We start from the raw sequence: 24,007 nt of genomic DNA on the forward strand, positions 1-24,007 counted from the left end.
ATTATGGGAACTGTGTGTGTGTGTGTGTGTGTGTGTGTGTGTGTGTGTGTGTGTGTGTGTGTGTGTGTGTGTGTGTGTGTGTGTGTGTGTGTGTGTGTGTGTGTGTGTGTGTGTGTGTGTGTGTGTGGGTGGTGTGTGTGTGTGTGTGTGTGTGTGTGTGTGTGTGGTGTGTGTGTGTGTGTGTGTGTGTGTGTGTGTGTGTGTGTGTGTGTGTGTGTGTGTGTGTGTGGTGTGTGTGTGTGTGTGTGTGTGTGTGTGTGTGTGTGTGTGTGTGTGTGTGTGTGTGTGTGTGTGTGTGGGAGGGAGGGAGCGAGCTGGAGAGAGAAATAAGTGATGATTAGTGGTGACTCAAGGCTTCCATGACCATAATCCATATGAACTATTCACACTCGTACAGGTGTTTGATAAAAGCAATTCACAACAGAAGTGGAGGAAGTACATCATAATAATTCTAATATTTTAAAAGTGAAACATCTTCTTTTTGCTTTTCCGGATGGTAAGAATACAGCTATCCTTTACAGGAAGTGTTGCAAAAAGGCCAGTTTTCATTTACACAGATACATTTTGAAAATGTATTTATTAACAGTACGTCTTCTCTTCCACCAGATGTGGAGTTAATTTTGTTATTTTGACATTAACTAATGCTTGATAGGTTGTTTGTATAGTAAGGTAGCAGTAATAATGGAACATGCTTACTTAAACAAACACTGTCCGCTTTCCTGTTGCCAATTCTATAAGTTGTTCATGGACATTTAGACCTCACCTAAAACAGTGTAATGTGAAGGTATTTTTGCCTCTGTTGCCTTGATAGTTTCACCCTGGGTGGCAAACATTCAAAAGTAGGGTTTCAATGTTGACATGAACACACGTGTTGCATTTAAAAAAACATAGAAATATATCTAAATGTAGGGCCAATTTAGTTCAGATGTTAGTTCTTTAGGTTGATACTTAATCAAGACTTTATTTTGTTTCTGAATTGATTCTGCTATAAATTGTTACTAGGTCACTGGAATATCTCCAGCATGATGTGGTTGGAGTTGTATCACTTTATCACACTGTTTAAGAATAAAGAAAGTTTTGGTGAAGGTGAATGAGACCAACAAACTGAATTAATTCCCCCGCCTAACTTGTAATAGTGGTTTGATTAGCAAGCATGTAATGTACTTTACCCCCATGGATGGAGACAGAGACAGAGGGGGGTGAAACAAGGCGAGGGATGGAGGGAGAGGTATAGCAGGAAGGAGGAGGAGTGTATATAGGCTGCCCTCTCAGCATGTCACCTCATCTCCCCTCCTCCCTCCACTACTTTATTCCTAAGGACATACGTTTTTTCCCCCTACTCAAAAACCTAAAGCATCACCTCCTCTGCCTGCCTGCCTGCCTACACACACACACACACACACACACACACACACACACACACACACACACACGCACACGCACACGCACACACACACACACACACACACACACACACACACACACACACACACACACACACACACACACACACACACTCCACCATCTCCTTCCCCCCTATAGCTGCACCATGCTGTGTAAGGGGTGGGTGTGGGTGGGGTAGGATGGGGTCGGAGGTCAGAAGCAGGAAGTTTTTTTTTCTTTTTTGGTCGCCCGCCCCCATTAACAAGCTGCACGACTGCATACAGGAAGTTGTTTGTGCGCAGACACAATGCAAGTTTATTTGAATCCAGCAGGGAAAAGTGTTGTCACTCCGGTGGTTTGAGGGTTAAAGGCTAAAGAAAATGTTGAGGTAGCATCCATCAGTGTGTTGCTTTTACTGGCAGAGAAGAAGAAGGAGGAAAAAACCTACATCTACTTCTTCCTATTTCTCTCACCACCCCTAGGTTCAAACATGTTTCATGTTCTTGTATTTTCTCTAAAGTCTTTTTATTTTACTCCCCGGAACATGTTGTTTTTAGATGATTCAAAAAAACGTAAACTAAAATACTATTGTAGTTTTTTCAAATAATTCCTTCTTTTTTTTTCAAGGAAACATCTGAATCCCTGACTTTGGTGCATTTAAAAAGATAATAGATGACCATTTGGCGCTTTCACACCAAGTACTTTTCCCAGGAATAGTTCCTGTTTTCTTTTGTTCCGGAACTATCTAGTAAATCGCGTTCACACCGGACTCAGGGTGTTTCTCAATGTCGAGTAAAGCTGCTCCAGAGCCAATATTTCAAGCATACTACGTCATCGAGTGCCGCAGAAGGACTGTTCCAATATCCATCATACTTGGAATTCTACCGAGCCCGGTGTACTTCGTAGCGAGAAATTTCGAAGCTACACATGTGTAGACTCCGCAGTCTTAAAATCCCCACAATGCTTTGCGCACGGACCAATTTCCCCAAATCTGTGGCGGAAAATGTAAGGCGGGGCCTCTCATATGAAGCACTCCTGCACACTTGCTCGCCTGTTCCACTCTTTGTTTTCCGAATGCCAGGAAGTATTCTTGCCTCACTTCTGAAGCAAGTGACTCGGAAGACATGTGCTACCAAGCAAACGTACTCGACATTGAGAAACACCATAAGGCCCTGAGGGAGGATTACGCAAATGAAGCCGCTGACGTCACTTCTTCTTCTTCTGCTTTGGATTTACTGGCAGGCCGCAAACAACTTCACGCCGTATACTGCCGCCCAAAGTCCCCGGCCAGAAGTCCCCGGAGTTGGGGACAGGCTTCAGAGCAGATGGGACTCCCAGCAGCTTCTACTGAAGCCTTCCGAGTAAATCGCCAGAACGCCGACACCTCCTCATCTCCACCACTCCCATGTTTTTTTTTGTGTTGCCATAAGTTATTCTCTCTCCGTTGGTGCGCTGGGCTAATGCTAATAATGCTAATGTGAGCAAATACAATGGCGGCTTCACAAAACTTTTACGAGTTTTACGGGGCGTGGTTTGCAATTCGCCCAGCCAATCATAAATAGGAACCTTTTTCTTCCAAGGATAGTACCACCGCAGGCACTGAAAAGGGGAGAAAAAGTTCCCGAAAAAAAAGATATTTTTGGTGTGAACGTAACATCCCAGGAACTATCGGAACTATTTCTGGGAAAAGTACGGGAAAAGTACTCTGGTGTGAAAGCGCCTATTGTGTTTTCTAACTTTTTCAAACTTTCAAGAGTTGTTAGTACATCCCAACGTCAATGTCTATTGTACTTTGAATAATGTAGTAAAGACACAGATACAAATGCAGTTCTCTAATAGAAAAAAGTCTCGAGCCAGGTTGGTGACTTTCCTCAACGACAAGAGAAACAACACTGTCAATATAGCCTATAGGTCTCATTGCATTACCCTTAATCTCAACACAAATTCAAAGCAAACTTATTTTTAAGTCTTAGGTGAACAATACAGTGTCTCCCTGCCCTGTGTGCCTCCCACCACGGCAGATCAGTGTTCCTCTCCCCCTCTGCCTCGCTGTGCTGTCGGCTCAGGGTGTGAGCAGAACAACGTTAATGTGTGGAGACACCTGACAAGCCCCTGGCCTCCAGGGCTCAGCCTAATCACTCTGGACCCCAACCCATCGGGAATTAAACCTGCAAAACCAAACAGTCGCTGTGGGAGCTGGCTGGCATCTGCTGCAGACCCTCAAACGGCTGCTGGGGGAAAGGACGTTGCAATCTGCATATCAGTGAGAATGTAAATGTAAATATATATATTATGCAAACCTGCAGTACAGTCAATTAACTGGGGGACATGAGTTATTTTTATATTTTTCATGGAAATGTATAGCTTGTTCTTACAAATTACAGCATTTTCTAATCTTCAACATTATAAACTGTTCATGATGTGATGGTCACTCTTCCTGCCATATGTAAATGACAATATTCCAATTCATTGAAATTATTTGGATGTTTTTTTGAGGCATCATCCATCATGGAGAGATTCTCCATCTTATATTGCTACTATTTTAACAGTGACAGCTTTGAAGTCCCGGGGTTGAATCCTGTGCTCATGCAAAACATATCTATCTGCCATTGTATTACAAATGTCCCGAAAATTATAATTCTGTATGACCAGGCAGAGTCTGATAAACGCGAGCTTACGAAGGACGCTTGACAGCAAGAGGCCAAGAGTCAGTCTGAAGATGTGGCTGTAATGTGTTAGAACTAACATTAAAGCTCTTTTGGCAGCATTCAGAGTACAGTAGTGCGTTAACTTTAAAATTAAAGGGGATTTTCACAGTGTTTAAAGTAACTCCGGTATCTGTTAAGCCACGCCGGGCCCCTCTCTACTCTCTCTCCCTCTCTCTCCAGATGCCCTCATTAATTTTAGATTGGCTCTAAATGAGTCCCCTTCATCGTGGCCGAGGTTTTCTAAATTAGATTCATTTATATTTAAATTGTGAAACAGGCGTGGTTAATGAGAGAATCATTATTTGTGGGGTTATTTCAGATGGGCTGATAGTGGGGCAGCTCAGTGCTGAGTGGAGGGAAGCCACCAGAGGAGCACATGATGTGAGAGGCAAAGCATTGGGCTTTTCATTTACTCTAAAGAACAACTATGAACAGGATTTCAAAATAAAAGCATTCTCGAAGGAAAAAGAGAGAGAATTAGAATAAAAAGAACAAATAAGTAAATCATGATAGTAGATTTTTTTTACAAAGACATGATGTAAGAAACAAACAACATTGAAAATAGGGAAGCTTGTTAGTGATTTTGTATGTATATGTTTATTTACCGCGTAGGTTAAAAGACTAAATTATTCACTGGTTAAGAAGCAAAGCAGTTGGGCTTTCCACTACTCTAAAAAACAGTATTTCAAAATAAAAGCATTCTCGGAAGAAAAAGATGAATTAGTGGTCAGTGAAGTTATTTGAGTAGTAGCTAAAATTAGCATAAAAATAAGAACAAATAATGAATTGATAATTGTTGAGTTTTTAGAAAAAGCTTCTGAAACAAACAAAAATGGAAATAGGAGAGATATTATTGGTTATTTTACTTTACCGCCTCATACCAAATGTATGCATCTTTTTTGTATCTTATGTAAGAAAGGAGTATATGCAAAGTGACATCCACCTGTCTGTCATACACACACAACATATCTGTGTTTGTTTCCTTTGATAACACCTAATTTAACACTCTTCAAACTAATGTGACGTTTTCAACACATCAGTAGGCTTGTTGGCACCACATGTGAGAAAAACGCATCACAAGACTCACATGTTGACTTAACAGGTGCCTCCATCGACACACGATGCCCCAACAAAGCAGCGGGACGCCTCTCCACCTAAACTGATAAAATTGGAGTGTTGGAAATGTCACATCTGAGGAAAAGAGGACGTGAGGTGGAACAACAGAGTTCCCCCCCCCATCTGCCTCCCCATGAACCCATCCATCCTTCTCATAAAAAACACAAATCACACAGCGCTTTACAGCTGTGCGCCTCCTTACAAGGCGTCTCACAGCTCTCAGCGTCCCATAGCAACCCCCAGCTTCTCCCAGCCAGGAATTTGACTGTTAGGAATCTAAGTGCCAAGCCGTTTAAAACCTGAGGAATGCTATTGTTCTGGTCACAGCTGCACTAGCACTGCATGCCCGGCTACTGCTGCCACTGTGTGAGAGTGGGGGGAGAGGGGGTAGGCGGAGGAAGGAGGGAGGAAGGAGTCGAAAGGTGTGAAAAAGGAAACTTTACGTGCTTCCACTGCTCTGTGGTTTCATGACAAAGCAGTGCATAGTTGACAGCGAGTTGACACATTCCTCCGGCCTGGATGATGGCTAATATCTCCCCACCCTCCCTCTTCCTCTCCCCCTCTCTTCTTCTATCTTCCTCCAGCATCATATATATTTGAAAGCAGATACATGTACATACATTTCTTCAGTTTTGAACAAAAAAACTGATGTAATTGTGTAGAGCAATAGTGAGTATTCAGGTTGTGTAAGTATGTTCATTACCAATGTAGTTTAGTATGGAGATCTTACTTAGTATAGTAGAAATGCATTTTTGGAAATATAATATATTTGAGACCGTAATGTTGATGATAAAACATAATAGAACCAGCAACAGCTAGTTTTGTTTACGTTTTTCAGTTGCACTTCATTTATAACTATTTGTTTGACATTGTTAGTCTCTCTTATCAATCAAAGAGACTGTAGGCCAACAATAGCTAAGTCACACATTTGATCACATCAATCGACTGCTTTCAGATCTCTGCATTAGCTTCCTTTTGCACATGCTAGATATTCTAGCAAGGGTTTTTGTGGCCAAGGAGTTTAAGGATGAAATAAAATGTTAGGGAAGCTCCTTCAATGGTCCTAGATGAGCTGAAATACTTTGAGGTTGGATTAAATATACATTGAAAGCTAAATGAAATGCTTTTTACCTGCACATTATTTATATGTTTTGAAATCTTTTGAAGTGTTCACCAAAAATAAATCCTCACTCAAGCTTTTCTGGATATTTTGAACAGACATCACAGTGTTTTTAAGCAGTTTGTTAATGGACTAAGCTCAGTGGTATATTTAGTTCACAATACATACATACCACACAGTTAGCGCCGGGATGGGAACCGTGTACGACATACTACTACACTATACCTCCAAGACAACTGCTCAAACTATTTTATTTTTTTTGTAAAGCCACATCTAATTGTTTTAGTTGCTTGCATACTATATAAATGTTCAAATAAATGTCCTAATGTAATGAAGTGTTTATCATGTAAATACAGCCTTGATAGACAGTACATAAGATCACCTTTCATCTCTCTGCACGATATTCCATTATATATTAAGTGTTTATGTCCTTTGTGTGGTGTTAACTTTGTGAACACGTTTGTTTTGTACTGCCGTGAGCCATATATTCATCCCATTCTCATGACTTACATTAATATGGCCCCCAGCTCTGCTTTACTATATATTCTAATATGATACATGCACCATGAGAGGAAGCAACAGTGAGGTAGAGAGGGCTCCCATCTTTCTTCCTCTCTCTCTTTCTAGTAATTACCATCCAGCTGCTCGGAGGAACAATGCTTGGCTCTCTTCCAGACGGCTGACTTCATACACTCAGTGCCACGCTCAATTTGGAGCGCAGCGGAAGCTGGGCATGACTGGCACCCTCCAGGGCATTGCTGTGTCTCTCTATGGGACTCACTGTGTGTATGTGTGTGTAGTATGTGTGTGTGTGTGTCTTAAACCTACCAGTTCCCATATGCCATCGGGTTCATAAATTGTCCTGGTCTCTTGATCCTGTCTTCACTCTCCTGTTATGTCACTGTAGAAACAAATCAAAGATAAAAAAGAATATTAAAGTGATGATCAGTGAAATGTTTGGACCATGTAGATTTACAGAGATCAGATTGTTAAGAGCGGTGTATCAAAGAGAAAAGTATGTTTACAGTATTTACATAAAGATCAGAGCAGTAACAGCAGCTGCAGTGATGGCAATGAGAAAAAGGAGAGTGACACTAAAACAAGACCACACAATTATTATTTTGACATAATCAGTAGTGTTGAATACCTCACACAACCTTGGCAAAAGCTACATCCTTGCACAACCACAACAGTAAGCCCTGCGCCCTCATACACAGTTGTGTAACCAGGCAACAAGTATCATTCAGGCTAGTAACTCGCTGACTTTCCTGTCTTTATGCACTGCAATAAAGTTTAGTTTCAGAAAGTAAAAGCTGTCTCGCTGTCTCGTTGGCTGCTATGCTACATTAGTTTAAACCCAACGAGTCGTTGGGTTTAAACTAATGTAGCATAGCAGCCATTAGAACATGAAAAACTCCCTCATTATATATGACATAAATTCACAAACACATACTCTAAACAGGGCTGAATAGGGTGCAGCACGACCCGGCTCTTCCTCCTGAAGCACAATGAGGACCTGTTTGGGTCCAGTATGCCCAGTAACCCCAATCCCACTGCCCAAAAAAGCAACAACAAACAAACAAACAAACACACACACACACACACACACACACACACACACACACACACACACACACACACACACACACACACACACACACACACACACACACACACACACACACACACACACACACACACACACACACACACACACACACACACACACACACACACACACAGGCCCAGTCTTTCTCCAACTGTTTTGGACAGAAGGGCATTTAAAGAGTAGAGACAAACAGCAACAGTTGCTAATTGTTGTGTAATAGTTCGAGGAGGAGATGGCAGCATTTAAACAGAAAGCAGTACAGTTATTTCAGAAAGTCACACCATCCAGCTGACATGGTGCCATCCGACATGATGCTGTTCTACAGAAAGTTATTTAGACATTAGACAATATATGCACCCTCATTTCATATAGACATTCAAACCAAAACGTATGCAGCATTCGGGTTCTCTTTCTTGTATTTTAGTGTTTAGAGGTGCCGTACACTGATTGGTTTTAAAGACTTTTTTTCTGTTTAAATGTATTACTGTCAATAGGAGTTGTAAACATTTTAACGTTAACATCGCATGCTCCCTGATCAACCCATTCACTAAACAGCCCTCAAATATTGGAAGTGTCTACAAAACCTCAGATGTCAAATGTGTGGAGAAAGAATGTTTATTATGTGCGTTTCCAACCATACTTTAAAAGAAAACAGTGACAACGACTGAAATGAAAAGGAAAGGTTTTGTAGAATGATTTTAAACATTGACTTTTACAAGTCATAAGCTATTACAATATGTGTGCTTTGCAAATATATGCTTTTGTAAGAAAAATGTTTAATTTAGGTCAATATAATATATGGTAATAACATTAATATAGTATTTACATGAGTAAAACATTTGTCTGTGATGTGAAAGAATGAGGTAAAAGGAGATTTCATTCTGTTAACGTATAATGCCTTTAGAAAATCAGTTTTGTTGTATAGCTTGTGGGGTATGGCAAGGTTATTTATAACATGTTTTAATGAGTGAGTGTTTGAATTCCCATATGGGTACGGTATGGTAGAAAATTAGTAAGGAAAGTGCTACAAGGGAACAGATATAAATAATTCAGAATATAAGCGACGTATATTTAGAAGTTATTGGTTTCAGCATCTTTAATAAGTCTGCCTTATCAGCTTGACTTGACTCCCAAAGATAACCATGTCACGCCTAAGCTCTGTTATCGCAACACGTTATCATATCTATATTAACGTCTGCCTCAGTAGTCACAGTATATTCATATGAACTCCACCGCGAATACAATAACAGTAATGTCTGTTCCCATTTGCAAGGCATGCGTCTGAGGCCGGAGCAGAGTGGCAGCGGGCCAGCCCAAAGCAAACAGAGGTGTGTTTCTGATTTGACTGCTCACTCGCTGCTGCTCTGGTACACAGTTCATCCTGAGTGCATGTGTTCACCCGATACATGGAGACTGTAAACTGTAGGACTGACCAAATGTCTTAACGGTGCCACTACGTAGTTGGTTGATTTGACGTAATTTTGTACATTTAGAGCGGGTTATATTTTCCTAAACACTTAACATTTGGTTTAAGTTTACTAAAGTTAGGTTTCCAACTGTATTTTACACTTCAGTTTAGTTCCCCCGATTGTACTTGACACTTTAGGCGCTTTCACACCGGAGTACTTTTCCCAGTATAGTTCTGATAGTTCTTTAAATGTTGCGTTCACACCAAAAAAATCCGGAACTAGAACTTAGTTAATGAGAACCTTCCCCCCCTTTTTAGTCCCTGCTAGAGAGCAGGTACTTTCATGGGAGAAAAAGGTTCCCATTTCTGATTGGCTGGGCGGATTGCAAACCACGCCCCGTAAAACTCGGAAAGGTTTTGTGAAGCCACCATTGTATTTGCTGGCATTAGCATTATTAGCATTAGCCCAGCGCACCAACGGAGAGAGACTAACTTATGGCAACACAAAAAGCGGTGGAGTCATGAGGAGGTGTCGGCGTTCTGGCGATTTACTCGGAAGTCCCCAAATCCGGGGACTTCTGGCCGGGGGACTTCGGGTGGCAGTATACGCCGTGAAGTTGTTTGCGGCCTGCCAGTAAACCCAAAGCAGAAGAAGAAGAAGAAGTGACGTCAGCGGCTTCATTTGCGTAATCCTCCCTCAGGGACTTGTTCCGGTGTGAACACAGTCTGCTCTTTAGTTAATCAGAACTAAAGAGTTCTGATGAACTAAGTATTGGGAACTAAGTACGGCAAAGTACTTGGTGTGAACACGCCTTTTGTCTCCAAAAAGTTTTTTATTCCGAAACAAACTTTCTTATATAATTGGTTTAACATTCCTAAAGGTAATTTACAGTTGGTGTTAGTTCCCTCAACTATTTTACCTTCCAGAATGAATCAGGAAGCAATGTATTGACCAAATAACCCAGATGAAGTCCAGTATATATGAAAAGAGATTGGCTATGAGCGATAGAGCGTACTGATTATACATTTGAGTTGACATGTACGCACGTACAAGTACAAGTGTGCTTGAGTTTCACCGACTATACAACACGCATGTATGAATGTATATATGCATTGCATGTGTGTGTATTTACCGACCTTGAGAACGCAAATGCACGTGTCTTAATTTCTGTGTGTCTACTTGTGTTAACATGGGTGTGTGTGTTTCAATGGGAGCGGAAACCTCAGGCAGGGCCCCCAACAGTGTCCAGTGGGATTGTGGGTAGTTGGGAGAGGGTTCGGATTCGTGCTTTGTTTGTCCCTGTGTGCTGACATCACCATGCTGATGGCACCAAATCCCCCGTTCTACTGCACACAGCACTTTCTATACAAAAAAACACACACACACACACACACACACACACACACACACACACACACACACACACACACACACACACACACACACACACACACACACACACGCGCACACTAACACATGGTGCTAGTAATGCTAACTTGGCCAAAAAAAGAGAGCTCTTTCTCTTTTTAACACACATGCAGACATCCATGTATGCATATATGGATGCACCCTCCACCCCCCACACACATAACACGGGATGCAGTGTGATCATCATATTTGTTGCGATATTTGGTCTCCTGCAGGAACTTGAAATGATAAATGTACTCTTTTAAATACAAATTGTACTTTATCTTTCACCTCTTGATAAAGTCTTATGACCCCCATGACGCCGTTTCTTATCAATGTCAACAACTCACTCAATTAATCACTACATTCAGCTTTGAGGTAAGTTGAGAAAACATTTCCTGTATGGTTTTAATGTAGATGCAGTACAACGGACTGGAATGACTATAGAGATGGTAACATATACACATTAAACATAGCAACATTCTAAATATTAAGTCAAGCTATAGTTGCTTTTTGAAGTATTTCACCGCCTCTTCAGAACTGCAGTATTTTCAGATACATGTCAGCCATTAAACTGATTGTTGTCCCACACACACACGGTCTATTTGCTCATAAGCTAAGCTATCTGACTCTGTCTTTACATAGCCTGGTTAAACATTAACTGGGAGCCTTTCTCTTCCCTCCAGTGCTGTCTTTGGTATGTATGGAGCTCGGAGGAGGGCGGGAAGAGTCGGGTAATCAGCTTGATGACACTTCCTGTCAAGCTTGGAGGAAATGGGCGGCCATTTTCTTTATTAGTAAATTGTTTATTGGTTGCTTTTTTAGGAAATACAATTGTTAAATGAATTGGAGTTAAGATTTCTCTGTTATTGTTGTGTGGAAATGTTATTTTTTGAGAGCATCTTAATCTTCAGCAGGGCTTGGTTACACATATTCATCATTAATCCATTAGATGAATTAGAGTCGCTATAGCCACTCAGCCTGCATGATGCCCTGTTATTGTTTTGTACTTTATAAGGCTTACAGGGACTCAATATGGTCGCACAGATGTATATCTACATTCAGAAACCGTGCCACACACACACAGAAAGAAAAACAGAGACACACAAAAGGCTTGGCAACATACGCACATACACAAACACACAGCCCACTGCTCGTGAGGGCCCGGGGAAACGGTTGGGATGGACCCAGCACTCAGAGCCACTCAAAGCCAATCAAAGCTGATGATAGCTCAGACATTTACACCATCCATCTACTGCCTCTCTCACACACATGCACACAGGTGATCACCGTCCCTGTTACCACATCAATCACACAGGAGGGAAAGAGGAGAAAAGGAGGGCATCCAGACAGAACATTGTGAACATGGAAGAGATGCAGTGCTGTACAGGATGTTGGTTATATACTCAATATTTGAAATACTGATGACGTAGAAGAAGAATTTCACAGATGTACAAAGGAAAACTTACACCTATTAAAATGAGATGTTGGCTGGTAGGAGAAATATATTATTTATTTAAAATTAGCCAAAAGATGTTGATTCATAGAAAGTGAAAAAGTAGCATCAGGGTTAAACATATCTCCCTTCTTTTTTTCTGACGTACAGGGTGCTTCATGCCTTCAAGCACATCATTTGAGTCAGCATCATGATGCTCATTAAATATTTACTATTCTTAGTCGACAGCAACGCTATTCAAGTGTCATCACCACCTACGCAAAGGAGGTGTTCATTTCAGTTCAGTTTGTTAGCAAGATTATGGCTAAGAAATACCAACCCAATTTACATGAAACTTGGTGGAAGGTGTAGTTGGCTAAACAATATCATTCTGAAGCTGATCTGAATCACAGGATGCTTACACACTTGGAGACACCCTTGGTCGAGGTCTGTACTCTCCAAAGAGCCTTCTATCAAGTGCAATAGACTCTTTGGTGCACCTGCTTCCTCTTAAAGTTGTCTGCTACCTCAGGGAGTGACTCACTACATTTCCCAGAATGACTCTGAACAACATACAAAATGGGCCTACAACTCTTTCATTGAACAGATAGACAAAGCAATGGGCTAATGACATGTTGAGTGAAAGAGAGTGACTTTTTCAGGAAACACTGGATGAAAGTAAGATTTGTTATTATGGTTCTGGGGTATGGACACACATCAGACAAACACACACACAACTGCTTCAATGCTCACTGATATTTCCCAACGGTTGAAGACTTTTTAATAAACTTTTAATGACCACTCGAAGAGCACGCCCCTTCCTCTGAGTACTTTTACTAACACACTCACACACACACACACACACACACACACACACACACACACACACACACACACACACACACACACACACACACACACACACACACACACACACACACACACACACACACACACACACACACACAGGGTCCTGTCAGGGCTAACTAAGCGGAGTGGCAGTCAGGGCAGCGCTTGGATTGGCTGGACAGGGGTTGCCGGGGGTTACGGTGGATTGGGTGGACCACCTGCTGAGACTCAGCCGCCAACTGACTAAAATAATTTATATCAGAAACCACCCAGGATAGAGACAGAGAGACACATGGGGGAAAGGGAAGTTAAACAAGTTTGCACTAAATATTGTTCATAGACATGAAGATCATTACTGATGAAAACAGCTCTTCTTTAGCTGTTGTTGAAAATGAAATGGCAAAGCCGCATAAAACATAAACATAAATAATAAATGTTGTAGTGCCAGAAGAGGTGAAAGCAATTACCTCATCATTTCATACACAGATCTTCCTATTTTTGGTAGCACAGAGGAAGGTTCTAGTAGTTTCTCAGACTTTTTAGTTTACTTTCACAAGCTGCCTGCTCAGTTTATGAGTGTGACTACACCTGCAGTGACAGTGTGGTGGCAGTGGAGGACTTCTGTGCTTCATGGTGTAACAACTACATGCTCAAAGTGTCCATGTGAGTGTAAACCAGAGCTGTTTATTTGACAGTTTGGCCAACAGTCAAAACAACTACAAAGTTTTTTGAAAACAGCAAAAGAACTTCATTCACTTACAGCTGGAAAGATGTGGGTTTTCAAGCTTTAACTTGGTGTTTACATTAATCATTTCACATACTCATCTCATTGTATACCTGTATAATGGCAATAAAGGATTCTATTCTATATTTCCACTAGACTACATTATACTGCATCATCCATTTTAAATATACGATACAATATATTTTTCCGTGAATGTATTGATTCATTTGACTTTCTAAAGGGTACTTTGGTTTTCTCTTTCTTTATTGTGGACACTTTGAAACACCATTCTAAATATGAGCATAAGGCATCATCACACTGAATGAATGGAAATAAACATCAAGGTTACTCGATCCAATTTCAACAAAGAGTTATTCAGAGTCAAGTTCTTATAATCAGCTTAATTTCAGCCCAGGAGACTGAAAAAGTTCTGGTACCAAAGCTGTTTGAGATGCAGGGCTTTGCAGAGGTCCCTGCCCCTCAAAAAACATCTATTCCCCCTCTTCATCCCCTCTAGTATAAGGGCCAGGGCCTATACTTTCTCTCAGGTCCTCTGTGTGTGTGTGTGTGTGTGTGTGTGTGTGTGTGTGTGTGTGTGTGTGTGTGTGTGTGTGTGTGTGTGTGCGTGTGTGCGTGCGTGTGTGTGTGTGTGTGTGTGTGTGTGTGCGCGCGTGCGTGCGTGCGTGCGTGTGTGTGTGTGTATGTGTGTGTGTGTGTGTGTGTGTGTGTGTGTGTGTGTGTGTGTGTGTGTGTGTGTGTGTGTGTGCGTGTGTGTGTGTGTGTGTGTGTGCGTGTGTGTGTGTGTGTGTGTGACCCACAAACTGACCTCCTCAAACTTCAAACTGAATACTTCTGGCAGTTACCACGACGACAGAGCTCTCCCAGCCTTATCCTACTTACTGAGACGAGACGAGGAGGAGGAGGAGGAGGAGGAGGAGGAGGAGGAGGAGGAGGAGGAGGAGGAGGAGGAGGAGGAGGAGAAGAGCAGGAGCGAGAAAGTAAAGATAGAGGAGAAAGACAGAATACGGTGTGGACAGAGAGAGAAACACACACACACACATACACACATACACATACACACACCGGTAAAGGGAGAGAGATGGGGGAGAGAGAAGGGGAGGGCCGCCTGGCAGAAAGCGAGACTTGCTGCTGTTGCATCTCTGTGTTTTTCATGAGACAGTTTACCGGGAGATTATTCAGTGTGGTATTTGGCCTTATTAGGCCACTGCTCCAAATGCAGACGTCCCCCCATCATCCACAGCCACAGTGAGGCTGTTTGTTTATACATTTCATTTTTTACATTTCCTCTCTGCTCTTCCTTTACTATCTATAGAACTTTTATTCAATGGAAATTGTGTTTCGTTTTAAAGTGGGAGACGTCTTTTGGGCATCGAAAGAGTAAAATGGCTCATTATCTGCCTGACAATGTTAGTTGACCAGCAGTTGGAGAACTTCCAAAAGTTTGGATGAAGAAAAACTCTTATGGTAGTATCAAAGCTGCAAAAGATGAGAAATGGTGTTCTTGGTGTACACCAAACACTAAAGGAGAGAGTTCAATGACCGATGGTGCGCAGAAAGTTGGCTTACAGTTTCAACCATGTTGGACCAAGTATAGAATAAATAACACAATCAATGTTTATAGATCATTTAAAGCAGGTCTTGATTCCTAGTTTTTCTATATGAAGCTTGAACTATTTCAGGCTGCTCTTCTCCACACACTGTAAACTACTTAGTATATGACATTTTATTGCTAATAGCTTCCTTCAAGTGCTATAGAGACCTCCCTCCATGCTGCTAAATATCCTGAAGGCCCGTTAGAAAACATGACCAGAGGGCAAACAGAGATTCACGCACAGCAAGAGTCCAAACAAGAGAAACTTAGCATGTGAGAGACGGAGTGACATGAAACCAGACAGAGATAAAGAAACAAGGTCTATCATCTTCGCGTGTGTTCATGCAAATGTAAATGTTTGGCTGTGTGTAAGTGATCTAATGGAAGGGGACTCAAAATCATTAGGGTCCATGTTTGTGTCCCCAGGCTAGCTGTCACTCACAGGCCCAGAGACGGGAGTGATTGATCCATCTCTGCCTTCATCTGTGCTCAACAGCCTCACCTGGCTCGTTCCCAAGGCCACACATTTGACGTGCCCACAGACAGCCACAAAACTCAGAGTCCCGGGACAGTTGGGAGCAGCAAACGTCCCGTCTGTCCCAGTACTGTTGACTCACAACAGACACAGGGACAATACTGAAAGACAGAAAGGAGACAGCGATGTGTCCCGTCCTTCTCAGGACTGAGCTGTTTTCTTCTGAACCATCATTTTCTGTTTGTGTTAATGTACGATCCTGTCTTATGGCTCTGTAAACAACTTTGCACTCTATTTTGGTTCTTTAAAGTTACCAAAACATTCTAATTATCAATATATATAAGACACAAAGTTCTAAAAGAAAAGCAACATAAAATGGTCAAATGCTCGCAAAATCAATTTGTTTTAATAACTCACTTGTTCAGAAGAAATACATTATCCGAAAAATACCCTGGATAATTATTTTTTTGAGAAAAATGGGGAAGGTTGGTCAAGGGGGCCTGATCAGAGTAGAGAAGCAATATCTCAAGAATGTTCCTTTCATGGCCCGATCTTTATTGTAGTTTCAGTGTACTCCAACAAAGGATGGCTAAAAATCGTAAATTGCCTCCGGTGATCACTATTAAAAATGTGAATGTAGTGGAACTACCATGAGTACACTGCAAAGGCTAAACTACTACTTTAATTATAGCTTACTACTCATAAGCACTTACTATTAGCCCATTTTGTCCATTCGTATTCTATTGCATCCGGATCTCATCATGCCTATTTCCTGTTCTATTGACCCCTTCCTGTCTACTCTTCGTATAACATATTTTCTTGACCTGCTTTTTCTTTTCTTTCCATGTCATTTCCTGCACGGTTAAGTCTAGATGTATTTTGTCCCGTCGTATCACAACTGCCCCTTTCATATCATGTCCTGATTTTACTACTTCTTCTATCACATAAATAGACCTAGGGTGTTTCTCAATGTCGAGGAAGGCTGCTCGAGAGCCACTATTTCAAGGATCCCACGTCATCGAGTCCCGCCGAAGGACTGCTCCAATGTCCAGGATCCTTGGAATTCTACCGAGGCCGGCGTCCTTCATTGCGGGAAATTTCGAGGCAGCAAATGTGTATCCACCGCGGTCTTAAAATCCCCACACGGACGGACCAATTTCCAAAATCTTTGGCGGAAATCGCGCTCCATTTAAGGCGGGGCGCACACCTGCACACCTGTTAGCCTGTTCCACCATTCTTCGTTTTCCGAGGCTAGGAAGGATGCTTGCCTCACTTCTGAAGGACCTGACTCGGAAGACATGTCCTACCAAGGAAGCGTCCTCGACATTGAGAAACACATTACATGTCATTTGTTAAACGCTTTTATCCAAAGCGACTCACATACATTCAGTACTGTGGACAATCCCCACGGGAGCAATTTGGGGTGAAGTGTCTTGCCCAGGGACACAACGACATGCAGTGGGACTCGAACTTGCTATCCCCTGATTCGAAGTCCAGCCAATTATCCACTGAGCCACAGCCGCCTCTAGACACCCCTGGAGTTTTCATGTCCTTTCTTGTCCAGCTTGTTCCTTTCCTGTTGAGTCCACTCTTGTCTCGTATTGTACCGTAAGTATGCACTGACTATGTACAAACCATTTTACTTGCAAAAGAATAAAATATTCTTTTAAGATGAAGGAAGCTTACAAAATGTTCGATACAACCTTTCTTCTTCAACAAAAACCTGACAGCTACAAAGCTCCAAATCAAACCTCCTCTTCCACATTAACCTTCTCGTCACCTCATCAAAAGGTTCACAGCTTTAATTTGTGGAGCTTCTCACACCTTAACACACATTCTTTGTACAGACATTTTTTAGGTGGAATGTGTTCAATACATACAATCCTTTATTTGAGTAAGTTTCATTAACACATCTGCCTGTTCTCTTATATTTAATGTATCTTTAATATCCTTTTATCGTTACTTTTTTTTCACACTATTTTTTCTCCCGTTTTGTTTAATTCCGTTCTTTTATGTAATATCTATTCTTTTAGGCACATTTTTCTGTTCTGACATATTCCCGTCTGCTGCATATTGACAAAGAGTTTATTTTAGCCTTCCTAATGCTTTCCAAATCAAGCATTCTTTTTTATATTTAAAGAAAACTACTGTTGACTGGCAGTTTCTGGAATCATAACCCTATCCCTTACAATATGATTCCACACGTTTATTGATAGATTAAATACAATTGACTTTTGTAAACAGGAATGGTGGCCAAAATACAATAAGTGCATAATCTTATCTGTCTTTTACTTGGTATACAAACTTATTTTTGAATAACATCTGTATTCCTAACATCTTTATTCCCACTAGACCGTGTCACGTGATTGAATCTGCAGTGAGCTCTCAGATATAAATGATTGTATTGATTGTGTTAACATCAGAAATGAGCAGTGTAATCCATAGTGTCTCAGTGGGATGGAGACGATGTCTCTGGACGTTAAGTGCAGGCTGTCCCTGCTCGCCGTCCTGAGTCTCCCTCAAGGCGGCGTCTCACGTTTGAGCTCCGTCACTCGGTAAATCGCTAAATGATCCAGCCTGTCATTTAATCAATATGAACAGGCAGCAGCTGTCACACATCATCGTCTCCCCTGGGGGTCGTTGTCAAGACGCAACATGAAAAAAACTAGTGTGTGTGTGTGTGTGTGTGTGTGTGTGTGTGTGTGTGTGTGTGTGTGTGTGTGTGTGTGTGTGTGTGTGTGTGTGTGTGTGTGTGTGTGTGTGTGTGTGTGTGTGTGTGTGTGTGTGTGTGTGTGTGTGTGTGTGTGTGTGTGTCTTCTCTCATGTTTTATTTGATCCATGTTTGTAGGCTTTAGTAGGACCGCCAGACTAAATGGATAGCAGACTCTGGTTTCCTGTAGCAGAGGGGACCAATACTTGTTATATAAGAAGAGGCTACTTATTCTGTGAAGAAATGAATCAATCAATTAATCAATTAAAAAAATGTAATTGTAAATGTCATTTATCAAGCAAAAACTTTGTTGATTTTAGCTTCTCAAAAGAAGAGATTTGTTTTTGGCAATTTAAAGACATTTTGAGAATGTTTGGACATCTTAAATTAAATTACTGAAAAAAGAATCATGCATCAATTCCCCTGCTTTTTTTTCCTTTTTCTATTTTATTTATGAACATTTTACATTATAAACATTAAGCAAAAGGTACAAAACTACAAAGAATGAGGTCATGGGATGATCAGTAAATGAAGGCTTACGTTAGGATAACATATTGCACACCTTACATACAATAATTATGAAATATCTGATTAATAATCTATGTAAAAAGTTGTTTGTATGTAGTTAATCTGTTTTAGAAGATGTAAGTGTTAAACAATATTCACAAAGAGCTTTCCCGGCCATTTACACATTACATATGTAAAGGTTCATGATAAATCAGAGCAAATGTTGAAGAAGCTCAGTCCACTATAACAAGTATGACTTTGAATCTGATACCTCCAGGTTAAACATGATTTATTGTAGTAATTCTGAATGATAACAGAGCCAACGACAGGAGAGTGTTATAATACAGGGGGGGGGGAGGCTGCTCTCCTCTTTCCTCCTCTCCTTTCCTCACCTCTGCTAACGTGAGACAGTGAAATCTCATCCAGCCACTCCGCCTGCCCTTATAGCCAGCAGGGAGGGACATGTCATTTCACTTGTGTGCCTGTGTGTGTGTGTGTGTGTGTGTGTGTGTGTGTGTGTGTGTGTGTGTGTGTGTGTGTGTGTGTGTGTGTGTGTGTGTGTGTGTGTGTGTGTGTGTGTGTGTGTGTGTGTGTGTGTGTGTGTGTGTGTGTGTGTGTGTGTGTGTCTTTACTGCGCAACACACAATGACGAGAGCAGAGGGAGGAGGGGGGTGACAGGGCTCTGATCTCTCAGATAGGGAGATAGCCACCTGATTCAAATGGCTCGCTTGTTCCCGGCAGTCACTTGATCGGCGTGTGAACTGACTCCTCTCTTATTTACAATCAAATGCTGCTGCACTGACCTGCCCAACCCAAGCCAGGACAAACCTGTCTGTCCCTTTCTCTGTCTGTCTCTCTCTGCCCTCAATTATACGTCTCTCTCTCTCCAGTCCACGCACACACACCCATGTACACACACAGGTGCACTCAGAATTGATGTGATCGAAACTTCCACAGATGAGGCCGGTTATGATCATGCAGTCTTTTGAAACATGAGCCCAAGTGAAGCTAAAGTGTAATGTGTGGTTGCATTCATACATGTGTTTGCTACTCTTTATCAGCATGAGATCAGTTTGTTTGGAGTGAAATCTGAAAAATACTGAGTTGTTGATTATAGTGACATCAGAAATTAAAGCAAGTTGGGGAATAACATAGTACAAATATCTTTGGGTACACAAAGTATGCTACATTAGCAACGGAAAATACATGTTTTGGGATCCCTCAAGAGAAAATACTTTGCATCTTATGTTATTTAAGTGATTGAAGATTATATTAATTAATTGTTTTATTTAATGTTATTTAATGTTGAATAACCCCGCCTGAAACGCCTCGATTGGACTCCTTTATTTACTTCCTTGACATAGTGACCTCGCTATGTAACACTTGCGCTTCTATTGGCTAGCGATCCAACACATTGTACGTGATTGGATAATTGGCGTGACATCACTATGCAGTTGACTAACCACAACAGAGCCAGCTACTTAACCAATCAGAGCAGACTGTGCTCTGGTTTCAGACAGAGGGTGAAAAGAGGTGAAAAATAAACACTTTTTTAACATTAAGACGTGTAAACGTGTCACAGTAGAGGCACAAAATACAAATGTGAACCTGAAAATGAACAGGGCCCCTTTAACGGATATTGTGTTTATTAAAATCATTTATCTTTTTCTGATGAGTTCTTGTGGATGGATGATGAAAAACTAAAGTTGGGTTATAGGAAGAGAGACTTTGGTGGCAGCGTGAAATGTATGAAAGAAAGGTTTGGAAGATTTGTATGCAATTAATGTACCTAACTCACTAACTAACTAACTAACCGTATGTGTGCCATATAGGGTAAGGACTAAGGGTAAGGGTAATATTTTGAAACGTTTGTTATTTAAGCATCATGCTTAGCTCTATTTAATGTATTGTCCTGTGACTTTGTAATGCAGGAGCCAATACAAATGGTTCTAATCTCATCTAAACTCATTTAATCTAATCTAAAGGGGATTACATGTTTTAGGCCTACTCTTTAGATTATAGCAAAGGTTTACTTGCTGTGTTCCACTGATTAACAGACAATGTTAGCAGCATTTAAACCCTTTATTGTTTTTGAGGGAAAAAGAAGGGGATAATAATAAAACAATGATTACAAAAGTGAATCCATAACTTGTGTAAAATAAAAATACTCATCTAAAACTCTCCCAAATGTGCTCTGGCCGGATTTCGGAGAACAACAAGAGTTCAGTGCATCTGTCTGTCTGCCTGTCTGTCTGTAACTGTCCTGTCTGATTATCTCTCCCAGTTGGCCCCGAGGGGACACCCACACTGAAAGAGGCCACTCTTCCATTCAACAACAGCTTCTGTCAGAGAGTCGCAGAGAGGGAGAGGGAGACCTCAGAGTCACCAGCTCCAGAATAGCCCCATAGTGACTGATGCAATCAATCGAAATCTACACTACCGTCAACATGATCGACTGGGAACCAGCTCGTACGCGTAATAAAAGAAAAGAGCTGAACAAATGCGGAAACGTAGAGATGGAAGCGCCTGTGCAGTGTTCTTCCAACTTCACGATTCACTTTAAGCAGGAATACAGATGAGAGTTGAGGGAAACGGTGCTCGTAAACCCAGTCACTGTGCTTTCAGAGTAGCATGAGTTCACTGTATTAAAGCAGTAATGTCTATCACCACGTGCAGAACATAACTGCAAGGCTCATATCACTGCGCAGTTTGAACCAGTCACAACAAATGAATGTATAGGTATGCAGTGTCTAAATGAGCTTCTGTAGACCTGTCAATGGATGACAAGATGCTTGATTACGTTACAGCACTAATTATGACATTATCATCATCCTTAAGATTAACGGTGCCAGTAAATCGATCATGTAACAGCTTTTATGAGCTGTGATGTTAAACAGTTAATAATTAAGAGGGAATGTCTTCTTGTCAACAACCCACAGTGGGCCCTCCTACTGATGTCGTATGTGTCGTATTGTCATACTGATATTCTGTACACACTGAAGACCACTGAGACAAATGTAACATTTGTGATATTGGGCTATATAAATAAACATTGATTGATCGATCGATTGATTGATTGATTGATTGATTGATTGATTGATTGATTGATTGATTGATTTATGTCAGCTCCAAGTGTAGCTTCAGGAAATGTGTTTTATCATTTCTTTTCTTTTGCAGGAGAGTTTAATTGGGTTTTATTGACTTTCATTTTCTTAGAAACGTATGGGGGGGACCGCAGCAAACTGAAGGAAGAATACCACTTGAACACCTGACGTTTAAAGTAACCTGTTCAAAACTGCAGGTGAAAAAAGTTAAACTATTTATTTTCTTATTAAAATAAATACTGATTTGCATACATTTAAGGAAGGTAAATCCTAAAATTGGATAAATACAGGTTCAACACTTAACAATATAGATAATTAAAGTGGAAACGTTTGAAATATTTAACTGAAGTATAGATTTTTGCTCATGTTATGAGTCTTTTTTTTGGATAATTCAATTAAACTAATAGCATCATGTAGAACATCAGAAGCTAAAAACTTACAATAAGAAAAAAAAGTTGCACCAGAGTATGAGGATTATCTTGTGCCAACTTGTGGTGAAATTAGAATAACTCTACATGTAAAGAGAAAAATAAACACTTAAGATGTTTTATTTCCACTAGTCTAAAAAGAGATATGTCAGGGAAGCAAAACAGCCAAATCCTATAACTGACCAGTGTAGTAAAAAACCTTTTTACCTATAATGTCTGGATTCTAACAATGCTCGTTACAGATGCTGATTCATTCAGCAACTTGTAGAACACAGTGACAGTAAAGCAGCCGAGGTCAGATGAATAATTCACTACTGAAACAGATATGACATTTCCACATGGAGGAATGTAATCTGGGGTGATGTTCTGTGTGTCAACATGATTTGGTTTAACAGCCCAGTATTGCAGCACTGAAGGGCCTAAATTCATCTGCATGCGACACAAAAACATTGGGCAAATGATGACATTTAGAGGATGCTTTCATCATCCACTGAGCATGCACGCTTTTATCTGATTCGTGAAGAGGGGAGGAAAACAGTGCAGACTGAGGGGAAACACAAGTGGGGAGTGTTGTCTGCAGGATGAGCTTGGCCTAAATATATGTGTGGGTGTGGGTGTGGGTGTGTGTGTGTGTGTGTGTGTGTGTGTGTGTGTGTGTGTGTGTGTGTGTGTGTGTGTGTGTGTGTGTGTGTGTGTGTGTGTGTGTGTGTGTGTGTGTGTGTGTGTGTGTGTGTGTGTGTGTGTGTGTGTGTGTGTGTGTGTGTGTGTGTGTGTGTGTGTGTGTGTGTGTGTGTGTGTGTGTGTGTGTGTGTGTGTGTGTGTGTGTGTGTGTGTGTGTGTGTGTGTGTGTGTGTGTGGGGCTGGGAATGCTGTCATGTTGGAGTCACTGAGAAGTACTGCAGTATCTGGGTGACACCTTGTAATGTAAGCCTGCCTTTACAAACACATGTACACCTTGTCCTGTGGGGTTAACACACATTAACAGCGTTCACTGATGACAAGCGAAATGTGATCTCGTCTAAAACACTTTGAATTCGAAACACATTTAAATTACATTTAAACCCTTAATTTTATGTTTAACATTGTAGCTGTATTGACTGCCCTTAAAGTCAGTTTACAAAAAGCGATTGATAGAGATGGTTAACTCAATTTGCTAAGGGATGTTGTGAGGTACATTAGTAGGCCTACTTGCAAAGAAGTTCAAGTTAAAACGTTTTCTGTTAGTAAACATTTACAAAAACATGTTGGGTATTTATCGTATTTATACGAAGGACAGAAGAGGGCAATAATCATGCATTACTTATTTGTTATGGTTATTTTTGACATAACTTATAATTACAATTATTATTTAAGAATAAGACAAATTGTAATATAGTCTTAATTCTAATCCATTATAATATCGAATTGAAAA

The 24,007-nt window shown here is 41.0% G+C and overlaps 1 long non-coding RNA gene across 1 annotated transcript in view; it reads right to left on the reverse strand.

Annotated features, from left to right (window-relative positions):
- The window catches only part of LOC117445803 (uncharacterized), an 83,301-nt gene that overhangs the window by 10,537 nt on the left and 48,757 nt on the right, over positions 1-24,007 (reverse strand). Inside the window, exon 3 of the long non-coding RNA XR_004552044.1 lies at positions 7,156-7,228. This is a non-coding gene — a long non-coding RNA (uncharacterized lncRNA). The remainder of the gene's footprint in view (positions 1-7,155; positions 7,229-24,007) is intronic.

Source organism: Pseudochaenichthys georgianus, chromosome 4 (assembly GCF_902827115.2).
Source record: "Pseudochaenichthys georgianus chromosome 4, fPseGeo1.2, whole genome shotgun sequence".
Taxonomy (NCBI): domain Eukaryota; kingdom Metazoa; phylum Chordata; class Actinopteri; order Perciformes; family Channichthyidae; genus Pseudochaenichthys; species Pseudochaenichthys georgianus.